The sequence below is a fragment of the Thamnophis sirtalis genome, unplaced genomic scaffold (genome assembly GCF_051295495.1).
Source record: "Thamnophis sirtalis isolate CommonGarterSnake01/CBP01778 unplaced genomic scaffold, rThaSir2_p1.2 scaffold_1, whole genome shotgun sequence".
Lineage (NCBI taxonomy): Eukaryota > Metazoa > Chordata > Lepidosauria > Squamata > Natricidae > Thamnophis > Thamnophis sirtalis.
This window is the reverse complement of record NW_028261381.1, coordinates 149,653,353-149,677,589: the sequence shown is the minus strand read 5'-3', so window position 1 is coordinate 149,677,589 and position 24,237 is coordinate 149,653,353. Positions and strand designations below refer to the sequence as shown.

At 41.2% G+C, this 24,237-nt stretch overlaps 1 long non-coding RNA gene across 1 annotated transcript; it reads left to right on the top strand.

Moving 5' to 3' along the window:
• Window positions 1-3,393: 3,393 nt before the first annotated feature.
• On the top strand, window positions 3,394-22,370 carry LOC106556901 (uncharacterized). Its single transcript, XR_015698318.1, has 4 exons — window positions 3,394-3,495; window positions 10,819-10,941; window positions 19,698-19,803; window positions 22,247-22,370. It is a non-coding gene; the product is annotated as an uncharacterized LOC106556901 (long non-coding RNA).
• The last annotated feature ends 1,867 nt before the right edge of the window (window positions 22,371-24,237 follow it).

The window sequence follows — 24,237 nt, the reverse complement described above, 5'->3', positions numbered from 1 at the left end:
CCACCTTTGAAGAGGAAAGTGTCAACCCAGTTGAGATCAGAGATGAAATGTCCCCCAATCCAGGCAGCTCAACACCCACAAGCGCTTTGTCTTGGTAGAATTGAGTCTATGATTCCTCTCTATCCAAACCTGCACAGCCTCCAGGCATTGGGAGAGAACCTCAGAAGCCTCACATAGCCATCTGGAACTTGATATAACTGGGTATCATCAGCACTGGTAATCAACTCTAAACTGGTTGATTACCTCATCCAGCGGTTGTACATAGATGTTGAAATGTATTTCTGTTTTCTTTAGTCTTGATCATCATTTCCTCTGAGGAACTGCAAATATGAATATACAAAGGTTGCCCATCCTGGTCTAAATGAATACAGAGATGTCCTTACATCAGGGGTGGGTTCCTGCCAGTTCTAACCTCTTCTATAGAAGAGTTTCCACAAATCTACAGTGTCATTTAGAACTGGTTCCAGCTCCCTCCCCCTGCCCATCTGCACATCATCAAGATGAAGAGCGAGAGGAGGAATTCTGGGAGTTGAAGTCCACAAGTCTTAAATCTGTCAAGTTTGAACACCCCTGGATTTTTTTCTAAAGGGTTAGGGGTGCAAGGGTCTTCTAACCTGACAGCTTTAAGACTTGCACACTTCAATGCCAGAGTTCCTGAGCCAACATGACTGGAGTAGAAATTCTGGGAGTTGAAGTCCACAAATCTTAAAGCTGTCAAGTTTGAACACCCCTGGGGTTTTTTTCTAAAGGGTTAGGGGTGCAAGGGTCTTGTAACGTGACAGCTTTAAGACTTGCGTGCTTCAAATGCCAGAGTTTCTAAGCCAACATTTTGGTGGCTAAGCAAGAGCGTTGTTAAGTGAGTTTCATCACATTTTACAAGTTGGCCACGCCCACCCAGTCACATGGCTGGCAAGCCACTCCCACCCAGTCACATGGCCGGCAGGCCACTCCCACACTTATAGAAGAGGTTCTAAATTTTTTTGAAACCCACCACTGATACACACCATTTGTCACTGGTGGATAAATTTGGAGAGAGTGAAAATTGTTTGTTGAGGGTGACTTCCTATTCACAAAATGGCTTCCATGGGGGCATAGCCAGTTACAAAACATTGGTTTATCTGAATATTACGTCACCCTGCTAGCTTTCCCCTTTAACATCCCTCTTTCATCCCCTAAGGGAGCAGGTAGAAACACTTCCAAACAAAGCTAAATTTTGCCATCAGCCAACATTTCAAAGAAAACTTAGGGGGCTGATGATGTTTGTTTTATTATACTAGAAATAAAATAACACTGTTGTTGTTGCTGTTGCTGCTGCTGCTGCTGCTGCTGCTACTACTACTACTACTACTACTACTACTACTACTACTACTACTTGGCAAATTCAAAATACAATTATGAAATATTTAAAACAATTTCAACCAGCCATTAAAATCTGCTTGTGTTTTAGGACCTTGTTAAAAGTTTCAACTTAATTGAGAATACTTGTCCCTCCCCCCTCCCAAAAAGGGGAGGGTGTTTAAGAAAAGTCTTGACCTTCCAACCACTACATGAGCCTTCAAAAGTTGGACCATCAGTTCTTCCTGATGACCTGGAATGGAGGTGGGGGCAGGAGAAGAATTGTAGATGATGGGAACTTTTCTCTCATAAACTGCGCTCTAGCTATAAGCTTTAAAAGTCAATGCCAGCCTTCTGTATTTCACCCAGAAAAAAAATATGGTTGTGAGTGCTTCTAGCTTAAGTGTAATGTGGATGCTGATTTTCTCTAAAGACCAGACTGGTTGCTGAATTCTGTTTGATTTGACATTTAGGTATTAGTGATAAAGGCAGCATCACAAATAATGTATTGCAGTAAACATTCCTGAGTGTTATCTGTAGATGCAGATTTTTAAGCGAACTGGAGTTAGGGATGATCTTGGAAATAAAAATGATGCACTCTGATTTGCAGTAAACTATAACACTGGAGGTTATTTTTCTTTTTCATTGAAAAGCTCATTTTAGTTTTTTTCTTTTTAATTGAAAAATTCAAATGGGTCAGGGATCCAGATGGGTGGCCAGTGAAGTGTTTACAATCTCACTGTTGCTATTAGCCATCCGTTTGGGACTCCAGTATTATCCTGACAGGCACTGTCATACATACCCATCACAGAAAATCTGTTCATATTTCTTCCATTCCATCAGTTCTTGGATCCTTTGGAGATAGATGAGAAGAACAGCAGAGGCCAGTGGAGCTGAGGAGCCATTCAGTATCAAGTGCCATTCTATATTCAGGCTGCGTGCCCTTCCTGTTTAATAAAGAACTCTTCCTCTCTCTTGAAGAAAAAGCCCAGGAAGTACCAGGGAAAGGGAAGCACCTTTAATTTAAACCAGTGGTTCCCAAACTTGGCAACTTTAAGACTTGTGGACTTCAACTCCCAGAATTCTCCAGCCAGCAGAGCAGCAGAGCTGGCTGGAGAATTCTGGGAGTTGAAGTCCACAAGTCTTAAAATTGCCAAGTTTGGGAACCACTGAAACCATGAAATAGCAAAAGCTAGAATAGAACAGACCAGTTTTGAATCTGGACTCGCCTGCTTTGGGGAACCCATTCCCCACTTCACCTCAAACAAGGAAATGTCCTTGAAATTCTTGCTAATCTTGTATTGGAAATTTCTAGCTAGTATTGAACCATGTACAGTATCAGCTACATCCTGGCTTTGTCTTTAAACAGAGGCTGAGAAGCATTGGGGGGGGGGATTTGATTTCCTGCTACAACAGATTCTTGAATTTACATGATTTATATATGGCCATACATATTTGCGGCTTCCTAAAGTTCCATTGATCTGGAACCAGCCTCTGCATGCATGTCATTCCCTGCAGCAAAGACTGATGGCATCCTAATTTGGATTGCACTAGGCTCCTTATCCAGAAATTGCTTCCCCTTTGAGATGTGGTTGCATAATCCAGAACCACTCTGTCAGTCAATCTTCCCTGGGTGGGCACAATCTGCATCTTTCTGCAGGCAGTTTCATCAGCTGCTCCCTGAGCAATTCTTCAGGTGGATTTATCTATGTTGTGCAGGGAATCTCGAAAATAAACATAGCAGACAGCCCTGTTGATTTGCTGGGCCACCACTTGTCCCCAACCTAATCTCTCTCCCCTTGCCTGCCCTGATGCCCATCCACTTCCTCGCCCTGCTCCTTCTTTTCCACCATACCCTCACCTCTTTCCACTTTTCCTCAGGACATGCCAAGCGGCCTCTGGAGCCGCTCTGGAGATGCTGAAAAGAGCGTCACCGGCTCTTAGCAACGCGCCTAGCAATAAGCTAACATCTTTTCCCTCTGGACCAATCCGGGAAGGAAGGGAACATCTGGACGCCCGCCTCTCTGCTTGCTGAAGAGAGGAGGCGATGAGCTCGCCAGTGACCGCAGGGACCCGCAGAAAGCTGGCCGACAGGAGCGGGAAGAGATCAACCGAGCCATCTCATCAGCATTCCCCTAGGGCATGTGCACCGTTGGGAAGGTAAGCAGAATTGAGCAGGGCAGGGCAGGGCACCGCATCCCCCCCACAGCCCGCTTCGTCTTCCGCGCTTTGGAGATGCTTTCAGCAGCAAGCAGAGGGCTGAGAGGCGCGGAAGCCCTGCGCTTCCAACGCCGGACCTCCTACAAGGCTGAGCCCCGCGCAATGCCCTTCTGATCCGCTGCAACGGGTTTCTGAGCACACCCCAAGTTACCCCCCTCAGCCTTCGCCGAATAGTTCCGCGATCAGGGGTCTCCGTAGGGTACAAACTGATCGCGGCACTAGAAAGGCACGGCAATGGTGTCCACCTCCCCCACCCCAAATTACCTTTGAGAAGAAAAACAGCAGAAACGACGCTATTCTGATTATCGGCCTTTCAACATTTCAGGGCTGTTTTCTTTGGCAGCTGAGATCTCTCCGTGTGTGCGTGCGTGTGTTGGGGAGGGTATGTGTGTGTGTCTGTTCACGTTTCCTCCCCCTTCCCCGTAAAAGGTATTTTATCCATCCAATTAACACCTAAGCTCCCAGAACCCCCAGTCTCTTTACAGGAATGGCCTCTCTCCTTCCCGTCCCCTTTTCCTGCATGGCAGATTAGCATCCTTCTGAGAAGTTCTTGACGCTGCTGTTCTTTTCATTCAGCTTGTTGCTGTCAAGTGTTCATTTGATGGCTTGCAGGAAACCACCTCTCTGCTCCTGCTTCTGCCCTTGACGGAGATGTAGAGAACAGAGATACAGGGAGAGAAAAAAAAATGGTTCAAGATTTCTTCCACACCGACGTGTGTGTGTGTGTGTGTGTGTGTGTGTGTGTGTGTGTGTGTGTGTGTGAGAGAGAGATGGTATTGGGGAATCAAGCCATGTTCTTCCTCAACCTAGCAACCTCCAGATGTATCAGACCTCTCATGATCCCTGGGCTATGATGGGGAATGTGATTCAGTATGTCTGGAGGGCACCACATTGGAGAAATATTGAATTCTAGGGTAGGAATAATAACCATCTGAAAAATAACCATCATAAGGTTCTGGCATGTAGGAGAAATAGCCTGCCTGTAAGATCAGGCAACATATGGAATATACATGCCAACATGGAATATCGTATTGGCCCATATATATTCTCTCAATATCAGGGCAAATTTCCCTGACATTGTTTAAAGATGTCATTTTAGGATTTAGCTATGTATGAAATGCTGTAAGTTTTTATAACTTTGTAACACCGTTCTTTTCATGGTCCATGCCAATAAATGTCATTACAGTGACATAATGTTTTAAATTTAGCTCTCAAGGAGCATGCTACTAGAATATTTTCATTGCCTCTTTATAGGTCCCATACTGGAAACTAAGCTTCCTCCATGTCGCTTCTTTCAAATCACACAATCGATATCCAGATCACTCTTATCTTCTATCTATCTACATAGACGAGAGAAATAATTTGCATACCTTAGTGGGATATATATTTTTGTGATTAAAGTCCACATCTATCATTTGGGGGGAAAGTTGAGAGTCACAGTTTAGAGGAACCTGCATTACATGCAGGAGTGGGTCTTGGCTGCGGGGGAGGGAATATTTGGCAATCTCTCTCTCTCTCTTTGAACTATACCTAGGGCTTACATGATACTTGTCAATTGTTTCCCAATAAAATGGAAGGAAATTATGCCACGATTTTTCAGGGGATAGGATGAGAAGGACTCCTAAGGATTAGAAAAGGGCCCCCTGCTCCGCACATAACTACCCATGGTTTAGTGCCTGTTGACTATTGTACTAAGGGAATCTTTGCCAAGTCGCATCCTCAGATGTGTCAAGTCTACAATCCCCAGATTTCCCATCTGCCATGATGGGCTGGTTGGGAATTTTGGATATTGTAGTTCCAATACTTTATTGGGAAATTCTGAACTAAGGGGTCTTTTGATATGCAAACCCTCACCCCATAGGACCGACTGCAACAAGCAGCAATCTTGACCTGCTTCAAACAGTTGTTTTAAAGATTATGACATCCTTAACTAACCTGATGCCCTGCAGATGTATTGGGGTTCCAAATCCTAGAATTCCTGGCTAAGAATGGCATAAAATCAAACTAAACATAATGCATACCCATGTGAAATATTAAATACAAGCATTCAGTTTAAAGCTTTGATGGGGTTAAATAGAAATTAAAGAACCAATACCTGAGACTGCAAAATATATAGCACGTAACAATATCCCAGCAAAATCCTGAATGCTACCAATCTATTTAAATGTTTACTGTATTTGAAATTCAAGCTGAGAATGCCTCACTCTTTTAATTGGGGCAGGGATCAAATTTGAACTTTCACAAACTGTCAGAAACTGAGAAAGATTCCATGTCTTGTATCTAATTCCCACTGCAAACGAACCATCAAAGTAAACCAAATGCTACAGAAGATAGGAAAAAAAGTCTAGTCCAGAAGACTGTAATATCAATTAGGCTCCCCGATCCAATTTCAAACAGTGAATTAAAAATACTATATTATATTCAAAAATGAAGATTTTGGTCTGATCCAGCTAGGAACGCAACTGATCCAGCTAGGAACCATTCATTGCCTGAATGAGCAGCTGCATGCAAAATTAGGTGCTGAATGGTTTTTCTCTAAGCTCATTTGCCAGCTCAATGCATTTCTTTAAAGCTGGTATCTAGTATTCCAGCAGCAAGGATAGGGAAATAACACCTGGATTCAACCCGCTCCTTTCCAAGAACCAACTGATGGAAGAATTTAGAATGTGAAAATGTGCTGCCCACATACTTATTTTGTCCATGTTCTGATTGGAATAATTAAGTTTCCTTTGAATAGTCAGCACATTCAGAAATAGTAGGAGACTATCTAGCGTGCCCTGTCACGGTTTATTGAAGAACCTTCTTAGGAGTCAGTTTGGAAGGAAATTCATGTTGACTACCAATAGTAAAGAACAAGCAACTTTGCTGGGTATTGTGATTGTGCACGTAATACAGTCAAACTCTGCTGGGAGGTAATGGCATGTTGAGAGAAAATACATTATGAGTTTGGGATTATTGTTTTTTTGCATAGCATCAGCATGGCTGCATAAAGCTATTCAATCGACCCTATCAACAGCTCTAGGATGGGGTAATACAATGAGAATTTGCCTATGGAGGCAAGATTCCTCCCAATATTAGCTACAGGGACAATAACAAGACAATTTGCTTTAGATAAGTGGCAGACCATTATTGCAAGCAGTGGTGATGGGCGGGTGGATTAGGAGGAACTTTGGTCTAATGCATCTGGCAAAGTGCCATTGGACCATATCATATCTTGGAGCGTTAAACGAGAAGACCAGAACGTCTCCTAAAAATATAAGGGGCTTCACTGTATTAAATATGTATTAAATATGTGTTAATCACTTTGGAAGGGTTTCATAGACTTTTCCAAGTCTTCAGATGATAGATTGTGATGTCACATCCAAGGCTCTTTGCAATTTATATTAATTATGTATAGGGAACATTTTCCTGCTTACTGATCTCCTAACCTCATTTAAGTGGTGCTATTAAAATCAATGGGAGTTACTTCTCAATCAATAAGTTTCAGGTTGAAGAGTTCACGAGCCTATTGATTTGGCAAATCTTTCCTCATTCATTCTCAGAGCTGCCCTCTTCAAGACTAGATACACAGCAATGGCTTTGTTCCCCTGTAACGTTCTTCAAGAGAATGAACTACCCTTTGTGGCTGAAGCCAAGGAACTAAATCCAAACCCCAAGCCAAAAAAAATTACTAGCCCTGAAAAAGAGTAGCTAGAATAAAAAGAGCGAGTAATTACTTTGGAACCATTCCACACAGATGGTGGCTTCTACCAAATGAAACCCACTGATCATAAGTTTATCAACAACCCACACCCCTATTTTCCATTCTCTTAGCTCTTCAGATTTTTGAAGCACCTCTTTGGCTGTAGAGATGTCATAAACATTCTATTCATCATTAAGGAATATCCCATTCATCACACTGATTTAATTCTCTCTCCCTTTTGTGCATGACCTTAGCTCCTTGGTTTTCATGTTTGGCAAGCCAGACTTCTTATTCAGTCCATATTGTCTTTTGTGGAGAGATCTAAAAGTACCTTTTACAAATTCAAAACATAAACCTCTGACTGCTGGTTTCTCAGGGTTTTCCGAGCAAGCGAAATTTTAATGAGTTCATGATTTGCGTGTTTCAAGTCAAGAAGCTTTTCTTGCATTGAACATGCAATCCAGCCCTTGACTTTAGTTCCAAAATCATAATCAGAACAGCACCAAAACTACCCAGCAAAGGCTAGATTTTTAAAGGTGAGGAGCAGTCCATCAAGCTTTAGCTAGATGGCTGAAATTTCCACCACCTGAAGAAGCTGCGTTTTTCTCAGTCTTGCCTGAGGAAGCGTGGGAAACCTCCCGATCTCCCTAAACTCCACTTCCTGGCTTTAGAGCTGGGCTATATTCATATTTTTAATGTCCTTTTAGCCTAGACTGTGATATCAGTGATTGCCCTTCCTGATCATTCTCGCCTAGATATATAATCCACTCTCCCAACCAGCTTCCATTGATCAGATGTGTTGCATTGTAAATAGGTTGGATGTTATGAACAGGAAGGCAATGGGGAGGGGGGGAGGGGGGAAGCAACTGCAGCTGTTCCACACTGGCTGAGACTGTTTACTAGCTTGGAATCATGAATCCTGGATTGACAATCCTTTCCTTTACTTCCACTCCAAAAGCCTTTTGCTTAATCTGAGACCAGAACAGATACTGCCAATGAACTGCAAAAGCTATGGCTATAGAAATAGGAATAATTTTAGAAGCATGCCAGAAATTGCACATAGCAATCTATTGCAAAATACAAGATCCTAGAATACAGAGGTCCCCCATCCCTTGGTCAGGGAATTTAGGAACATGGCTGCAGAGCTGGAGATGAGTGGCAGATGAGCAAGTGAAGTTTCATTTGTATTTGCAACTGCTTCCCAGTGCTAGCGTCATTGCCTCGCCTCACCTCAGATCGTCAGGCATTACATCCTGGTAGGAGTGAGAACCCTACTGTAAACTGCTTTCCCCACTACAGTACATGGAAAAATTGTCTTCCATGAAACTGGTCCCTGGTGCCAAAAAGATTGGGGACGGTTGCTAGAATAGGCGGGGAAGAAGCCTTGACTATGGAAACTTGGGAGAATTCAGATGGAAAAAAATGTACTTCTGTTATCAAAAAAAGTTAGAAATATGTGTGTCTATTTTATGCCTGTGAGATGTTGGTCTATTTAGACAAGCATTATTTGCTGACCAGCATTACTTTTCAAGAGTTTCAGATGCTGGGCCATCTGTTGGGGTAATGGGGTATTTAAAAGTCAATATGGATGCATTAATTATATGGTTGCAGCTGCCTTTTCTAATTTTGCACACCACTTCCTTCTTCTCCCCCATAAATGACCCTGCTCAGAATGATGGGGAGTTTACTATCGCATGCTATCTGAAATTAAGATTTAGGAAGCATTACGAAAACCGCTTAGAAAATAATTCCAGTGTGGCTGTTCCCAAGAGGAAGTGAACAGCTTGTATCCCAATCTTGACCTGGTGTTTAAGATGTTGGTTGCAATTGGATGATGTAGTAGAACTTTTGCACTAAAACCATATTTCCCGGTTTCTTGTCTTTGTATAATTTATCAAGTTTGGTTTGTAAAAACTAAATGTTTTTGTTAAAAAGTTGCACTAGCTTATCTGCATTAGAGTACACATTTCCCTAAATATTTGCTCAATGTACAAAGCTTTATTTCTTAAATTGCAAAGTGCTTTGAAAAAAATACCCCAATGTACCAGTTCTGAATAACTATTTTTTCATTTCTGTATCAATCTGAAAATATGTTATTAGTTAGATACATATTCAAAAGCAAACTAATCAAATTTTTCCTTCCCCTCTAATCAGTATTGACTCTCCTGCCCAGGAAAAAAAATTCAGAATGGGCATTGCTGATTGTAATCTTTGGTGTCATGAAGCACCAAAATCAGCTGGAGCACCAACATCGGCTGAAGGTGCCATCCATCTATCCATCCATCCATCCATCTATCCATCCATCTTGAGTTTCTTTGAAGGAAAGACTGAACATTTGATGAGCAATAAATGTTTCAATAAGATAGGTTGGTTGGTATAAGTGGGATAAGAACAGTGGAATAAGGAGCATAAGCTTATGTCCTTGGTTTAAACACAGGATTTGTTTAAATCAGTAGTAAATTTTGTCTTTTTTAAAAAGGGAATTGCATTTTCCTTGAAACCAGAATCTTCCTTGTTACCATTTGCCATTTTATCCAGCTTTTGTAGAGCCTTTATGAAATTTATGAAGCTGCTTTTTCAACGTTTATGTATTTCAACTATAAATTTGCCAAGAACCATTTTGAAATAGAAGGTATACAAACTGGAAAAATGAACTAGACAAGTCTAAAGTGACATGTCTTTCAAGGACAAAAAGAAAAAAACGTGTTGGGTGCCTGACTGAGTGGCCCTTGAATTTTAAAGCTTCCATCTCAGAAAGACCTACCTTGATATATGAATATGTAACTGGGTTAAAAGACTGGTCTTGTTGATGTCCTAAGACAAAGGGCTGCATGAAGCTTATGAAGAGAGTTACAACATTTCTGAGACAAAAAAAAAATCCTCTTTGTAGGTTAATAAAGTTATAATTCTAGTTTAGCAACTTATCGGACTTCTTTGTTCTTGAGGGCACCCACAACAATGAATTTTCTTATGGTTTGTTTTATGCCAGAAATTAAACAGAATAGACTGATACAATACACACAACACTGACTGACTGCCAACAAAGCAAAAGCACTAAGCTCTACTATAGCCGTCCCCTCTTATAGTTAGATGGATCAGAAACATCTCAAAAGATATTATTTCTCTTGTAATGGTGAAATTTATCTCAAATATGTCAACGGAACTGACCCAAAAATAAACCACAAGGCTTAGCTTGCAATTCAATAATTTCTTTTTTTAATTAGAGTCTTTGGTTGTCATCAGTAGCCTAGCAAACTAAAAACAAAAAAAATGATACTTACAGTCAAGGATATCTGATTTATAGTTTTGCCTTGCCTACATTTACTGATCTATCACTGATCAACATGATTTGTCTTCTCTTAAAGGTATCATCAATAACCTTGGATATGACCTTTTCCCCTTTCCTAGTATACAAGTAAGCAGTAAGCAAGATCTAGAATAGCAAATACTTTCAGGATATTCCACCACCCCCCTGCCCCCAACCAAAAAAAAGTTTGCTTTAAGGTGCTTGTAAACTTTACTTTCTCTAACTCTCCTTTCCCTCTTTCCTCTCTTCCTCCTCCCTTGATTCATTTTAACAGGTGTTTGTTCAGCAAAACTGTGTGGGAAGCAATGCTAGCTAAGCCTTTCCGAAGACAGAAACTCATTAGAACCACTGAAAGCACAGCAAGAAGTCACTTTGTGGATTGATTTGGCACGACAAGGTACAACATATTGTTTGGGTTTAATTAAAGTGAGAAACAACAAAGCACTGGTGTTGTAAGTCTCTGAAGGAGTCTGCAGCTTCAATCTCAAGATACTGGCCTCAGCAATCAGATGTTTTACTCCTTATGAAGTCTTTTCCAGCCAGATTCTCTCCAGATGTGGTGTATTGCATTTTCTGATCTCTCATCTTTCTGGTTGGAGAATATGTAAATTGTGATTAGAAATATGCAGAGTGTCAGATAGGGGAAGATAGTTCTACATTGTGTTTCATAGAACTCATATCATGGTTAGCCTGCACTGAACTCTGGTGCCGCTATAGATAGCCAGAGGCGTTCCTAACTTTGTGCTGCAGAAAAACTAGTATGCCTTTCATGTTCCTTTAAATCTGTTGATTCTGGACTAAATTCTTAGTCTAAGCTTAGAGAGAAGCAGAACTCTCTACTTTCTTGGCTTCCTGCTTGATTCTCACAGAAGCATAGAACAGAGGATGCCAGTTATATCAGCAGGTATAACTTTCTATTAAATGCAAGGGTCCAAATTTAAGCGTTCCTTGCAAATGTTTGTCCATTTTGCTATCTATTTTCGAAATACCCAACTGGTCACTTTATGAGATCCATCCAACTTGTTGTCCACCACAACCTCACTATCCTAGCCTTCTTTTGTTGGTCAGCTTTAGGGCCATATCACAGTTCAAGACTAGTAAATAACCACATGGGTTGAGAAGGTTGAACAGTTCCATATAAGCCACCGGTGGCCTCATTACACCCAAAAACCTCAATGTGACAATAATACACTAAATTATCCTTCATAATTTTGAGTGAACTTTTGATTGTATCTATATATATTACAGTGATTTGGAACCAATCAGTACAACTCATGAAACTTATGTGGCATCTATGAAGTAGCTGAAAACATTCTCCATAATTAAATAATCCTTGTTATTCGAGAAGAATGGTACCACAGAATTTTTGGGGAGCAAAATAAATCATTTCAATCCTGTTGGACTGTACAGAAGCATAGACACTCATAACATACGAAATCTGATTTTGTGTGTGTTGTTTAAACCAATGGAAAACTACACAAGCTACATTACTGAAAGTTGGATACATTGGTGTAGATATATGTACAGATTACAGAGATATTAAACATTATACACCAAGGAAAAAAGGCAAGGAAATTATAATTTTAAGTGACTCGTATACATCTGTAATGCCAGTGCAGTCCTAGTTAGTAGACTACTACTACTAACTTTCATGTCAGAAGCATCTACCAAGGGGCTTACAGGTTGATAGGATTATCTGATGACATCACTGTTGCTTAGTGGTCATCTGTTATTTTCCTATTGAAGTGGTACCTATTTATCTACTTGCCTTTGTATGCTTTCAAACTGCTAGGTTGGCAAGAGCTGGGACAAATTGATGGGAGTTCATTCCATCAGGTGGGTTTTTGAAGTGTTGAGCTGTCAACATTTATCTAGTTGGTAGATAAATATATTTTAACTTCCCAGATGAAGGCTGAGAGAGAGCATTGGCCCGAAATCAGACATTTGGTTTTTGTTTCAAGTGAGGACTACCACCTGAGTGTCTCCATTTCTAGTCCAGCACCTGAACCACTACAAGACACTGATTCTTATATAGATATATGAGGCTCTGTATGTTAGGAAATGGGACAATGACAGTTTCAACTGATTTTTAACCCATTAAAATATGCAGGAAATTGCCCATTGAAATGAAAATAAAGTGATTTTTTAAAAAAAAAAACATGATGATTTGTACATCACCAGATAGTTTATCTTCTCCAGAAAATCTCCAGCAGAAAATGACACAAGACAGCCAACAAAATCTTCCACACTTTGATGCTCTCATCATCCACAACACATCCTCCTCTTATTATTTCTACCTGCTATACAGAAGACAGAATGCTATGTAGCTCTCATGGTTCAACAGTGACATATAGGATTCCTCATTAAAAATACACGTAATCCCTTACAAATAAGCATCTACACTTTTAGTGGCAGTGATTTAAAACAACAACAGCAACAGTGAATGAAGTAGTTCTTCTGGAAAGCTGGATTAAAACAGACAAAATGAGCAAATCTAGAGAAGAGCAAATCTGATATGATATAAAGTTTTATAATAGCAATTGCAATGGGACTGTTACAGAGAGAGACATTGAGGCTCATTGACAGGAGGTCCCAGACAAAATTCTTGACAGTTCTATCCCTGTCTGGAAAATCCTAGAAAGCTTTTTTTGCTAGCTTCAATGGATAATGTTGATCTAGATCCGGGGTGTCAAACTTATGTCATCACGGCGGCATCACCTGACGTATCGGGACTCCCCCCCTTGCTAAACCGGGTGTGGGCATGACCAGTGCATGATGCATCCCGCACACGGGCTGGGAGTTTGACAGCCCTGATCTAGATGGAGCAGCAGTCATTTTGTAGAGTGCGCCACTAGAATGATGCACATTATTTTAAAGCAATAGTAAGATGTCCCATAGATATAGTCTGCCTGTTTAAGAGCTCAAAGATTTCCAAGTTCACCAACAGATATTGGTTTAAGGAATAGATGTCACTTCACAAATTTCATATTTCCACATTAGTTTCTATATAAGGTTGAGCTGAAGGAGAATGACCAGGCTCTTTCTATGGTTGAGGATGGACTTGAACCTGGATTTTTAGTCCAATACCAAGAATTACTACACAAACTGGCTTTTTTATTTAACGTCTCTCAATGTCCTGTAAATTAAATTTACAGGAGCACTTAAACTTACCTCCTGAATAAGAAGAGAAGTATTAGGGCATGCCATTAAAACTTTCTGAAGGGATGTTTATATATATGTTTTACATCTGTCCTTATCTTCACCTTGTCACTGAGATTTAATCCAAGGTAAGTGCATGAAGAATTGTGGCCTTTGGTCGCCATTTGTAAATCCACTGACCTGATTCAAACATTCTGGGCTAATACGCAGCTTAGAATGCAATTACCCTTCAGGTTTTTACAATGTAATTCTTGGATCCAGAATCTGCACAAAACATTCACAATAACATATAATGTTTGTTTGGGGAAATCAGGTTCAACAATGTGATCTTTTCTAAGGACAATGGCTAGTATACCATTTAGGAAACATCTGATACTGTTAAAAGTACATTTTCATGCAGTTGTTAAATTAATATTTGCCAAAGCCATATTGAATTCATTATATCTGAGTAGCTATGAAGCTGTCATGAGGTAGAAATAAACCATCCATCCCAGTGGTGGGATTCAAATTTTGTTACTACTGGTTCTGTGGCCAGGTTCTGACCAGTTCTGGAGAACTGGTAGCAGAAATTTTGAGTAGTTCAGAGAACTGGTAAATGCTACCTCTGACTGCCCCCGCCCCCATCTATTTTCTGCCTCCTGCACCCCAGCTGATTTGGAGGAAATGGGGATTTTGCAGTATCCTTCCCATGGAATGGGGCGGGAATGGAGATTTTACAGTATCCTTCTCCTGCCACTCCCACCAAGCCACCCCCGCCAAGCCATGCCACCCCACCAAGCCATGCCCACAGAACCAGTAGTATTTTTTTTTGAATCCCACCACATTACATAAATGACAAGGTTTATGGTCTTGGTATTAAGTTCTCTGGTCTCCAATCAAACAAAAGAAGGATCTTAATGGACCCTTTGATGGTTCTGAGATTGCAGGCTACGGCTCATGGCCAGCCTCTATTAATGGTGGATAGGCTTGATGTATATTCCATCTTCAATCTACACAGCTGACATGGGAAGTGTCATGTTCTTCTGGACATGAGAAATCCCTACCTTTGACATCCAGTCAGGTGCAATCTAAGAAATCAAAACAATTATATTGTTACACAAGTGTGAGAGACGCACATACAAGCATGTGAATGCTCAGTTTTGTGTATAGAGAAGCAATTAACCCATTTTCCCTGCGGGAGAAATGATGATTTTTGTCTTGATGATTTATTAATCTGACTGGGCAGGCTATTGAAATAAGAGTAGACATTTCATCCTTGCTTTTCCCCACTGGAACGTTGCAAATGCAAAGAGTAACACAGATGGATCATTGCCAGCTAATTAGATAGCAAGGACACCCATGAGATTTAACCTTCACTTGGGTTATGAAGTAAAGGATTCATGCTGCCAAGAATATATAGTAATTGTATAGTCCATAATGTCAACATGTCTGCTTCTTAGAAATCAGTTTCAGCTTTGGCTCCAAGTTTTCCCTTTCCATTTGCAAGAAATGTTTGGAATTGACCATTGCTTCTGATTCATAACTTCTTTTATGTCTTTTTTTTGCCAGATAACCAAGGGCAACATTTTAGATTGGTTGCCATATAAAGGAATTTAGTAGTTGGAAACTGATTGCAAAAAAGCAATTGAAACATTTTTCAGCTGACTAGAAATGTCTCTTCAGAAACTTTGAAAATGTTTCTATATGTAGACATTCAAAGAAAAATTACAAATGAGATTATAATGGTGGTGATCCTCCCAATGTCTCTATTCCTGGTTTTAGTAACCTGTTTCCCTGAAAATAAGCCCTCCCCAGATAATAAGCCCCATCAGGCTTTTGAGTGCATGTGCTAAAATAAGCCCTCCCCCCAAATACCCCCCCTGAAAATATTGCAACACAGCAGCAGCCATGAGGCGGCCCTGCTTGCTGCCTCCTGCACCTCAAAAATAATAAGACCTCTCCAAAAATAAGGCCAAGTGCTTATTTCGGGTGTCAAAAGAAAATAAGACCCTATCTTATTTTCGGGGAAACATGGTATTTATTATTAAATAATCCAGGAAAAAATAGTCATGATTGCAATATACTGATGAAAGTTTTCAAATATCCAGGCAGAGATGTCTGAAGGTTGTCTGAATTGTTTGAAGGTTAGTCTGATTAGTCCAGTTGCAATGATTCAACTTTCAGTCAACTTCAGACAGCCTTCAGTTATGATTGCAATATAATGAATTCCTTAAAAGATTAATATATAAAGTAGCTATTTTTCCCAGTTACTTTAAGCCACCTATTTATCAGGTGAACGCTGAAGCTTAAAATATTCAGTGCTACAATAATTTCCGAACCAAATACTATCTTGTCCCAAAGATGCTTTTTTCAAGAGGCAGCTGAACTTTCTGGTTTTTCTTTGAAGATGTTTCACTTCTCATCCAAGAAGCTGAAGAATCCAAGAAGCTGAAGAAGGTGAAGAAGCTTCTTGGATGAGAAGTGAAACGTCTACAACGAAAAACCAGAAAGTTCCATTGCCTCTTGAAAAAAGCACCTTTGGGACAACCATGACTTGGATGACCGAGAATCTCCATAGTCAAACACTATCTTCTTTTTGCAAGTGTCTTTGTAATGCAGCTGATAGTGACTCCTTGTAATAAAGGGAATTCATTTTTGTCCCCAAAGACTTGCATTTATTTTAAAACAAGCTGTCATTTTCTAAGAGACGGTCAGATTCATGTTGCAAAAATTAATTGGTCAAATAAAAAAGGGTAAAAAATATCCAAGTAGACTAAAGCAGGGGTCTCCAACTTTGGCAACTTTAAGACTTGTGGACTTCAACTCCCAGAATTCCTCAGCCAGCAAAGCTTTGGGAGTTGAAGTACACAAGTCTTAAAGTTGCCAAGGTTGGAGACCCCTCGACTAAAGGGTTGCAGAATTTTCTGGAAAGCTTTACAGCTTTAGGGAAGGCAGAGGAGAGTATACTGAAACTGGGGAAGAAAGAGGAAAAAAAAAAACCGAATGAGCAGACTGCACAATTTTTACTAGCTGATCAGTTTGGGCTGAACATGGGAGAAGGCTGCTTGAATTTCCAGTGTGGCACCACTGCCATCTTGTGATAAGTGTATAAAGTACTCCAAAAATACATATCTGTATTTTTGAAAGTGAAGCTGCAACAGCTGTGCAGGCTTCGAATGAAAGAGGCAAGTTTTTGAAGTATATAAAGGTTGCATTTCACATGCAAAAAATAAATAATAATGTACAATCAATAGCAGTTAGACTTATATACCGCTTCATAGGGCTTTCAGCCCTCTCTAAGTGGTTTACAGAGTCAGCATATTGCCCCCAACAACAATCCGGGTCCTCATTTTACCCACCTTGGAAGGATGGAAGGCTGAGTCAACCCTGAGCCGGTGAGATTTAAACAGCCGAACTGCAGAACTGCAGTCAGCTGAAGTAGCCTGCAGTGCTGCATTTAACCACTGCGCCACCTCGGCTCTTTAATGTACAATCATAGGGAGAAGCAGGGGAAGTAATAGATTTGATCCCCATAGACATTAATCTTTGTACAAATGATGCCAACACAATGAAGTGCATAATGTCATTGTGGTGTTGATGTATGATTTATTATAATTTTATGGTTGGCACCCTCTTTTCCAAGATCATATTGCACAGTACAATTGACTTTTCGTTAAAGCTGAAGTATTAGGAACTATTTTAACAACACAGTATTTAAACAACAGTGAAAGCAATCTGATTATGCACTATTAGGCTTTGTTAAAAGTAGAAAATAAGTATTAAGGACAAACAGCTCAGGACCCATCACTCTGATCAACAACAAATTTGTACCTTGAAAGGCAGGAACCTTTTAGAATTTCCCCAATGCCTAAGATTCAGCAGAAATACAAATGTACATGGGCAGCTTATGTAGTTTTGGTGCAGTGCTCATAAATGATTTAGAACATGTGAATTAAAGCTTCTGTTGCTCTGAGACTGCATAAAGAACCAACAGTCACTTGGAAAACTGTACCAAGAGCAAGGAAACGATTTACCCTCTTATACATCAACTGCTGGATTGCTTGAATAGTACACTATATTGCCAAAAATATTCGCTCACGACGATTCTGATTATGTGGATGGGTGAGCGAATACTTTTGGCAATATAGTGGTATCTGTGGGTTTATCTATGTCTATTAGTATAGTAAGGGATGCGGTGGCTCAGTGGCTAAGATGCTGAGGTTGTCGATCAGAATGGTCAGCAGTTCAAATCCCTAGTGCCGCATAACAGAGTGAGCTCCTGTTACTTGTCCCAACTTCTGCCAACCTAGTAGTTCAAAAGCATGTAAAAAAAATGCAAGTAGAAAAATAGGGACCACTTTGGTGGGAAGGTAACAGTGTTCTGGGTGCCTTTGGCATTTAGTCATGCTGGCCACATGACCAAGGAGACATCTTTGGAAACACTGGCTCTTCAGCTTTGAAATGGAGATGAACATCACTCCCTAGAGTTGGGAACAACTAGCATAGATGTGTGACCTTTACCTTTATTAGTATAGTCCTTAGTTTTCCCTTTTCTGTGAAAACAAAATACAAATACAAAATACAAAACCGAGTGGCTGTTGTGCTTCCCTCCCAATAATTTGGCGAATGTACCAACACTTAGGCTGGGGGGTCAAATTTTACACCCCTCAGATAGGGTCCGCAACTTAGGAGTCCTCCTGGACCCACAGCTGACTTTTGACCACCAGCTGTCAGCTGTGACCAGGGGGGCATTTGCCCAGGTTCGCCTGGTCCGCCAGTTGCGGCCCTACCTAGACCGGGAGGCTCTCACAACAGTCACTCGAGCCCTTGTGATCTCTAGGCTGGAATACTGCAATGGGCTCTACATGGGGTTGCCCTTGAAGTGCATCCGGCGACTACAGTTAGTCCAGAATGCAGCCGCGCGAGTGATAGTGGGCGCACCGCGGTTCGCCCACGTTACACCTGTCCTCCGCGAGCTGCACTGGCTACCTGTTGGTCTCCGGGTGCGCTTCAGGGTACTGATGACCACCTTTAAAGCACTCCATGGTAGTGGATCTGGGTACTTGAGAGACCGCCTCCTGCCGATTACCTCCCTTCGACCAATTCGATCGCACAGACTGGGCCTCCTCCGAATTCCATCTGCCAGTCAATGCCGACTGGCGACTACACGGAGGAGAGCCTTTTCTGTTGCAGCTCCGACCCTGTGGAACGATCTCCCCGCTGAGATCCGTACCCTCACCACCGTCCAGACCTTCCGCGCAGCCCTCAAGATCTGGCTCTCCCAGCAGGCCTGGGGATAGGTTCCTAATTCACCCGCCCGAGTGTTTGATTGTTGAACGAAAGTTGCGTTTTTACTATTTTTTTCTTTGTTCACATTTTGTTTTGTTTTTGATGTTGCACTTCCCTCCCTTGTGATTGTGAGCCGCCCTGAGTCCCCTCAGGGAAAAGGGCGGCCTATAAATTTTAATAAATTCAATTCAATTCAATTCAATTCAAATAATTGCTTAGGGGCCACAAGTAAAGTTGAGCACTATGTTGTACTTTCCTTTTTAATGAAATTGTAATGAACTTTCTTAACCTTCTTGCTATGTATATATTGTATGCATTTTAAAGATCTCAAACTGTTGGGGGGATTGACAGCTAGGCTGGAGGGAGGGGAGGGGTCAAGCAAGGGGCTAGTTTGAAGTTGTTGGGCAGTCTCAATTGGCATATGTTGACCTTCCCCCAAATTCATGAAGCCATATCTAGTCGTTCCCAGGGGAAGGCAAGCAGCCAGGTGAGATTCTCGTAACATAGGTATAAACAATAAAGTTACCGCATGAGGCTATTCACAAATAGTTTCTGGTTGCTTGCACCTAACACAATCACAATATTAGAACCAATCCCTTCTAACATTCAAATCACTGCAAACAACATGACTTGTGATTTGAAGGAAGTCATTGTAAAATGCTACAGTGCCATGAAGTTGTCGGGCTGCTAAAATAACGCTGAATCCTTCTTGTTTGCATATTGAAGCCAAGTATTGACAAATACCTTAACAACGTCGAAAGTAGCCTACTTTAAGAGGAAATATGCAGAAGAAGAAGATTTACATCAAGATTACCCAGGGTATTTTCCAAAAGTGAGTATGTTGTGGTCAATATAACAAAGCTGAAATTAATATGGATGTATTTCCTAACTTGCAGTGCGTAGATACTTGTTAAAAGCAATAAATTTTAACATGAATCTGATCTTAATTGCGAGACAGATAAATTATATTTACAGTATACGGTACATGCCAGTTGTACTTGGATTTATATTTGAAGAACTAATGACTGATGAAATAAAACTAGCTTGAGATAGTAAGAAAGAGGAAAAGAGGCCATGAAGATCTCCTGTGTAAATGAAGCTCGCAAGGACTCCTGGTTCACAATGCCCAGCTCAACCCATAGACAGTGATGACCAACCTTTGCAGCACCGGGCGCTGAAAAGGGAGCGTGCGCATGTGCATGCTTGTCTGGGATGCGACCTGAAAGAGGAGCTGCCCAGGGGGCATGCATGTGCTGGAAAATGTGCTTCCGGTTTCTGGCAGGTGTATACACCCTGGCCAGCTAGACGTCCGGTTACTGGTGCGCATGCTCGGGCGACGATCAGTTGGCTGGCGCCCATGCTCATGCCGGAAAATGGAAGACCTGCTCTTCCAGTTTCTGGCACTGCTGCATGCACGAAGGCCAGCTGATCTTCACGCACACATGTGTGCCAGAAATCCAGAAGAGGAATGGGTGATGGCGCATGTGCCGTTGCCAATGCGCCATAGGTTCACCATCATGGCCATAGGCTCTTTGGGCACTCCTGGGGGTTCTCTTTTCATAGTGTACCCACTCTACTATGCATTTTCCCCCCTCCCCCTGGGATGAGGCTGGTGACCCAATTCATGGGAAAGGACTTGTATTCTTGGTTGTCAGAAGTTGCAAGTCTGCTGGTGGTAGTGGCTGAGTAAATAGGGACAACATCTTCCAACCCTTCCACATTACAGAAAAATATAACATAAGGAAAAAAAAACACACAGAGACATAAGACAGCAGTTATAACTCTCCTTACCAATTTTCACACAAGCTCCATAAAATATTTTCAGTGTACAATCAACCATATTTTCCAAAAGAACAACCCTTAAAAAAGAGATAAAACTAGGTGCCAAACGAAGCCTGTGAATTCCAACAGCAGCAAATTGGAGCGTTGAGTTTCAGAAGTTCCTTACAGAACAGATCAGATCATGGAGGCATTGGGAAGCAACAAAGGCGGGGGAGAAACATTGCCCGCTCTCACAAGAGATAATGATAGATTCGGATGATGGACATTTCTATGTGGTTATCTTGCTGTTCTTCAACATTAACGAAGACCCCAATGTGATTCTGTCCCTGGGTTAGAAGTGTGGGCTGCAAAAATTTGAATCCCTAGATGGCAGAAAACATTAAACATAGTTAAGTTTAAGCAACCTGGTCTACCCAAATATGGGATGGCTTCCTCTTTTGCCTTTCAGCCCCAATCCAGGAGCCTTTGCAGGCAGTTGCTTTCGCGACAAACTATTTTCGTGTTAAATTTATATTCACTGACAAAGAAATAAAGGGAGACTAGTATAGATCTATTTCAAGCTATTTAGCTCTCATCAGCTAGCCATACCCTTGCTGGGATTCCCTGGGTTCGAATCCCAGAAGGATAAGGCTAGCTGTTGAGAGCTAAATAGCTTGAAATAGATCTATACTAGTCTCCCTTTATTTCTTTGTCACTCGCAACAGTCGCTCATGCCCTCGGGACCTCAAGACTGGACTACTGCAATGCGCTCTACATGGGGCAGCCCTTGAAGAGTATTCGGAGACTTCAACTCGTCCAGAATGCAGCCGCGCGAGCGATTGTGGGTGCACCTCGGTACACCCACGTTACACCTATCCTCCGCGAGCTGCACTGGTTACCGATCGGTCTCCGGATACGCTTCAAAGTGCTAGTCGTAACTTATAAAGACCTTCATGGTATTGGACCTGGGTACTTGAGAGACCGCCTGCTGCCAATTACCTCCCAAAGACCCATTAGATCACACAGGGTCGGCCTCCTCTGGGTTCCATCCACCAGCCAATGCCATCTGGCTACTACCCAGGGGAGGGCCTTCTCTGTGGCAGCTCCGGCCCTTTGGAACGAACTCCCCACAGAGATTCAGACCCTCACCTCTCTCCAGGCCTTCCGGAAAGCCGTCAAAACCTGGCTGTGCCGGCAGGCCTGGGGTTGATGAGTTCCCCTCCCCTCTCCACCTGTGTTGCTGTATGATTCTTGGTTATTTTAATCACTTGTATTGTGTTCTATGTTTCCTTTCCCTCTTTGAGTTGTTCGCCGCCCTGAGTCCCTCCTGGAAAAGGGCAACATACAAATAAAATAAATCTAAATCTAAATTTAACCTTAAACATTGTGGTATCTCTTTGGTGCCATCTAGTAGTCAACTATATATTTGCAGTGCAGCTCTGGTAGGCCTATTCTGTGCTACCTGTATTTTCTCCTACCCTTGACGATTCCCCATTTTTTTTCTTTTTGCTCAGCACCTGATATTACCTGAAGATCGGACTTGTATTTTGAAACTGTCTCTGCAGAAGCTCCAGTTTCTTGAAGATCCTGAGCTCTATCTCCGCCGCTCAGTCCTGATTAATAACTTGTTGCGGAAAATTCATCTGGAAACTGAGCGCGAACGCTATGAGTATCTTAAGGAAAGCTCATGCTGTAGGACTGCCTATTCGGATACAAGAAAACGGCTGAAGTTTATGGTACAAGAATGTCGTTCTCAGTCCCTTTATTACAAAGAACTGCATTCGTATCATATTGTGCCTTATTCTCCGGAGAATGCCATTTATGGAGTGGGCTATTCAAGTGGCCACTTGGAGCAAAATTCTCAATTGCTTATTTATAAAATGAAATGAGGGGTTATTGTTGTTTTTAAAAGACATGGATTAATTTGTTTCTGGATGCCTGGATGCTCAAGTGATGCATTATTGTGCAAACATGGGCGAGATCAATGGCTCAAGTCACTTTCAGTTCTATTTCAGAATGCTTCGGTGGTAGCATTTAAGACTTGAGTCTGCTTGGTTGCACAACGATGGTGCCCATATGAAAACAGTGCAACCTAGAATTTCTAATAAGCTGTGATCCCTAAGGGTGAAGTGCTTGTTGGCTGTCCAGTTTTCTATATGTATATATTCAGACTAACTTTAACTGCTAAGTTATACCACCTTTCCTTAGAAATGTAGACTGATAATAAAGGGATAATACACTGGCAAGTCTAAAGTGAAGGTTAAAGAAGGTGGATAGCTTCTTCTCAAAAAATCTAAAAAGACTCATAGTCATTAAAAATATTGATTCATTTATACCACCCCTCTTTTTGAAATATTCAACAGCATTAATCATCTAGATTTAATCATACGTATATTTGCTAGCATGCTTGGTTTCTGTTGAAGTCAGTGGTGATTTTAATAAAATTCAGTGATATTGACAGCTAGAAATTAATAATTGGGATGAGCTGGGGAGCCACATTCATTTACTCTCTTAGACTTGGCCAGAATCCTCTCACTGGATCTGTGTTATACTGATTTGGCTCTAGGAATGCAGAATACCCATCATAAAGGTGGAAACAGCACCTTAAAAAAAAAGCCTATCACCCCAGTGTAATTGTAAGAAAGTTTTCTGATTTAGCACTCACAGTCAGGAGCAAAATATTAAAACAAGTGGGACCAAAATATACATTTAAAAAAAGTTTATATGTATATGTTGACCTGAGGCATGCTTTTTTAGTATCAGATTATAGTCTTTTGGATTTCATTCCTTGGGAGATGAATATTCACATTTGTGGTCCCTCTTCCTATCCTTTCTTCATTCAGCAGCCTAATTTCATTGGTAGAAAATATTCTGGTGGCACACTTTGGTTAAACCACTAGTTGTTCAGAAATCCACCAGCAGATCTATTGAAATATCTCCATCTAATGTCTGCTTGTCCCTGGCCTAACACAATCAGTATTAATATTTTTTGGCCTATTGTTATATGTATGTCAAGTGTTTATATGATTTGGGGAGATCGGATGTCGAACTTATCAGAGACAACAAATCAGTGAAATGTCTTTAATTAGTTTTGAAAGTACCTTATAAGGAGGAGAGATGATGGCTTGATGAAGATCACTGAAAAAGTTGCAGGTGCCAATGTTCTCTTCAAAAAATGCCAAAGAGAAATAGTAGGCAGGTGTGTGCAAAAAAAGAACCTGCTTCCAAAGCTAAGGTGTTGTCTGTTATGGAAAGGAAACCCTGATAGCTCTTTTATTGCAAGCCATGGTCATTTCCGCCCCCCCCCCAAGAATTCTTAGGAACTACATTCAGTGTGATATTTTACTAATGGATCTCGATCCATGGCTAAACCACAATTTTCAGAGTTTCAAGGGAAGAGTGTGTCACTGTGGAAGCCTGTTACAACCTGAGTGAGCTTTGCTCTTAGACATTGAGTTTTGCATTACAGTACTGTGACATTATTAATAGATTAATATTCTTATGG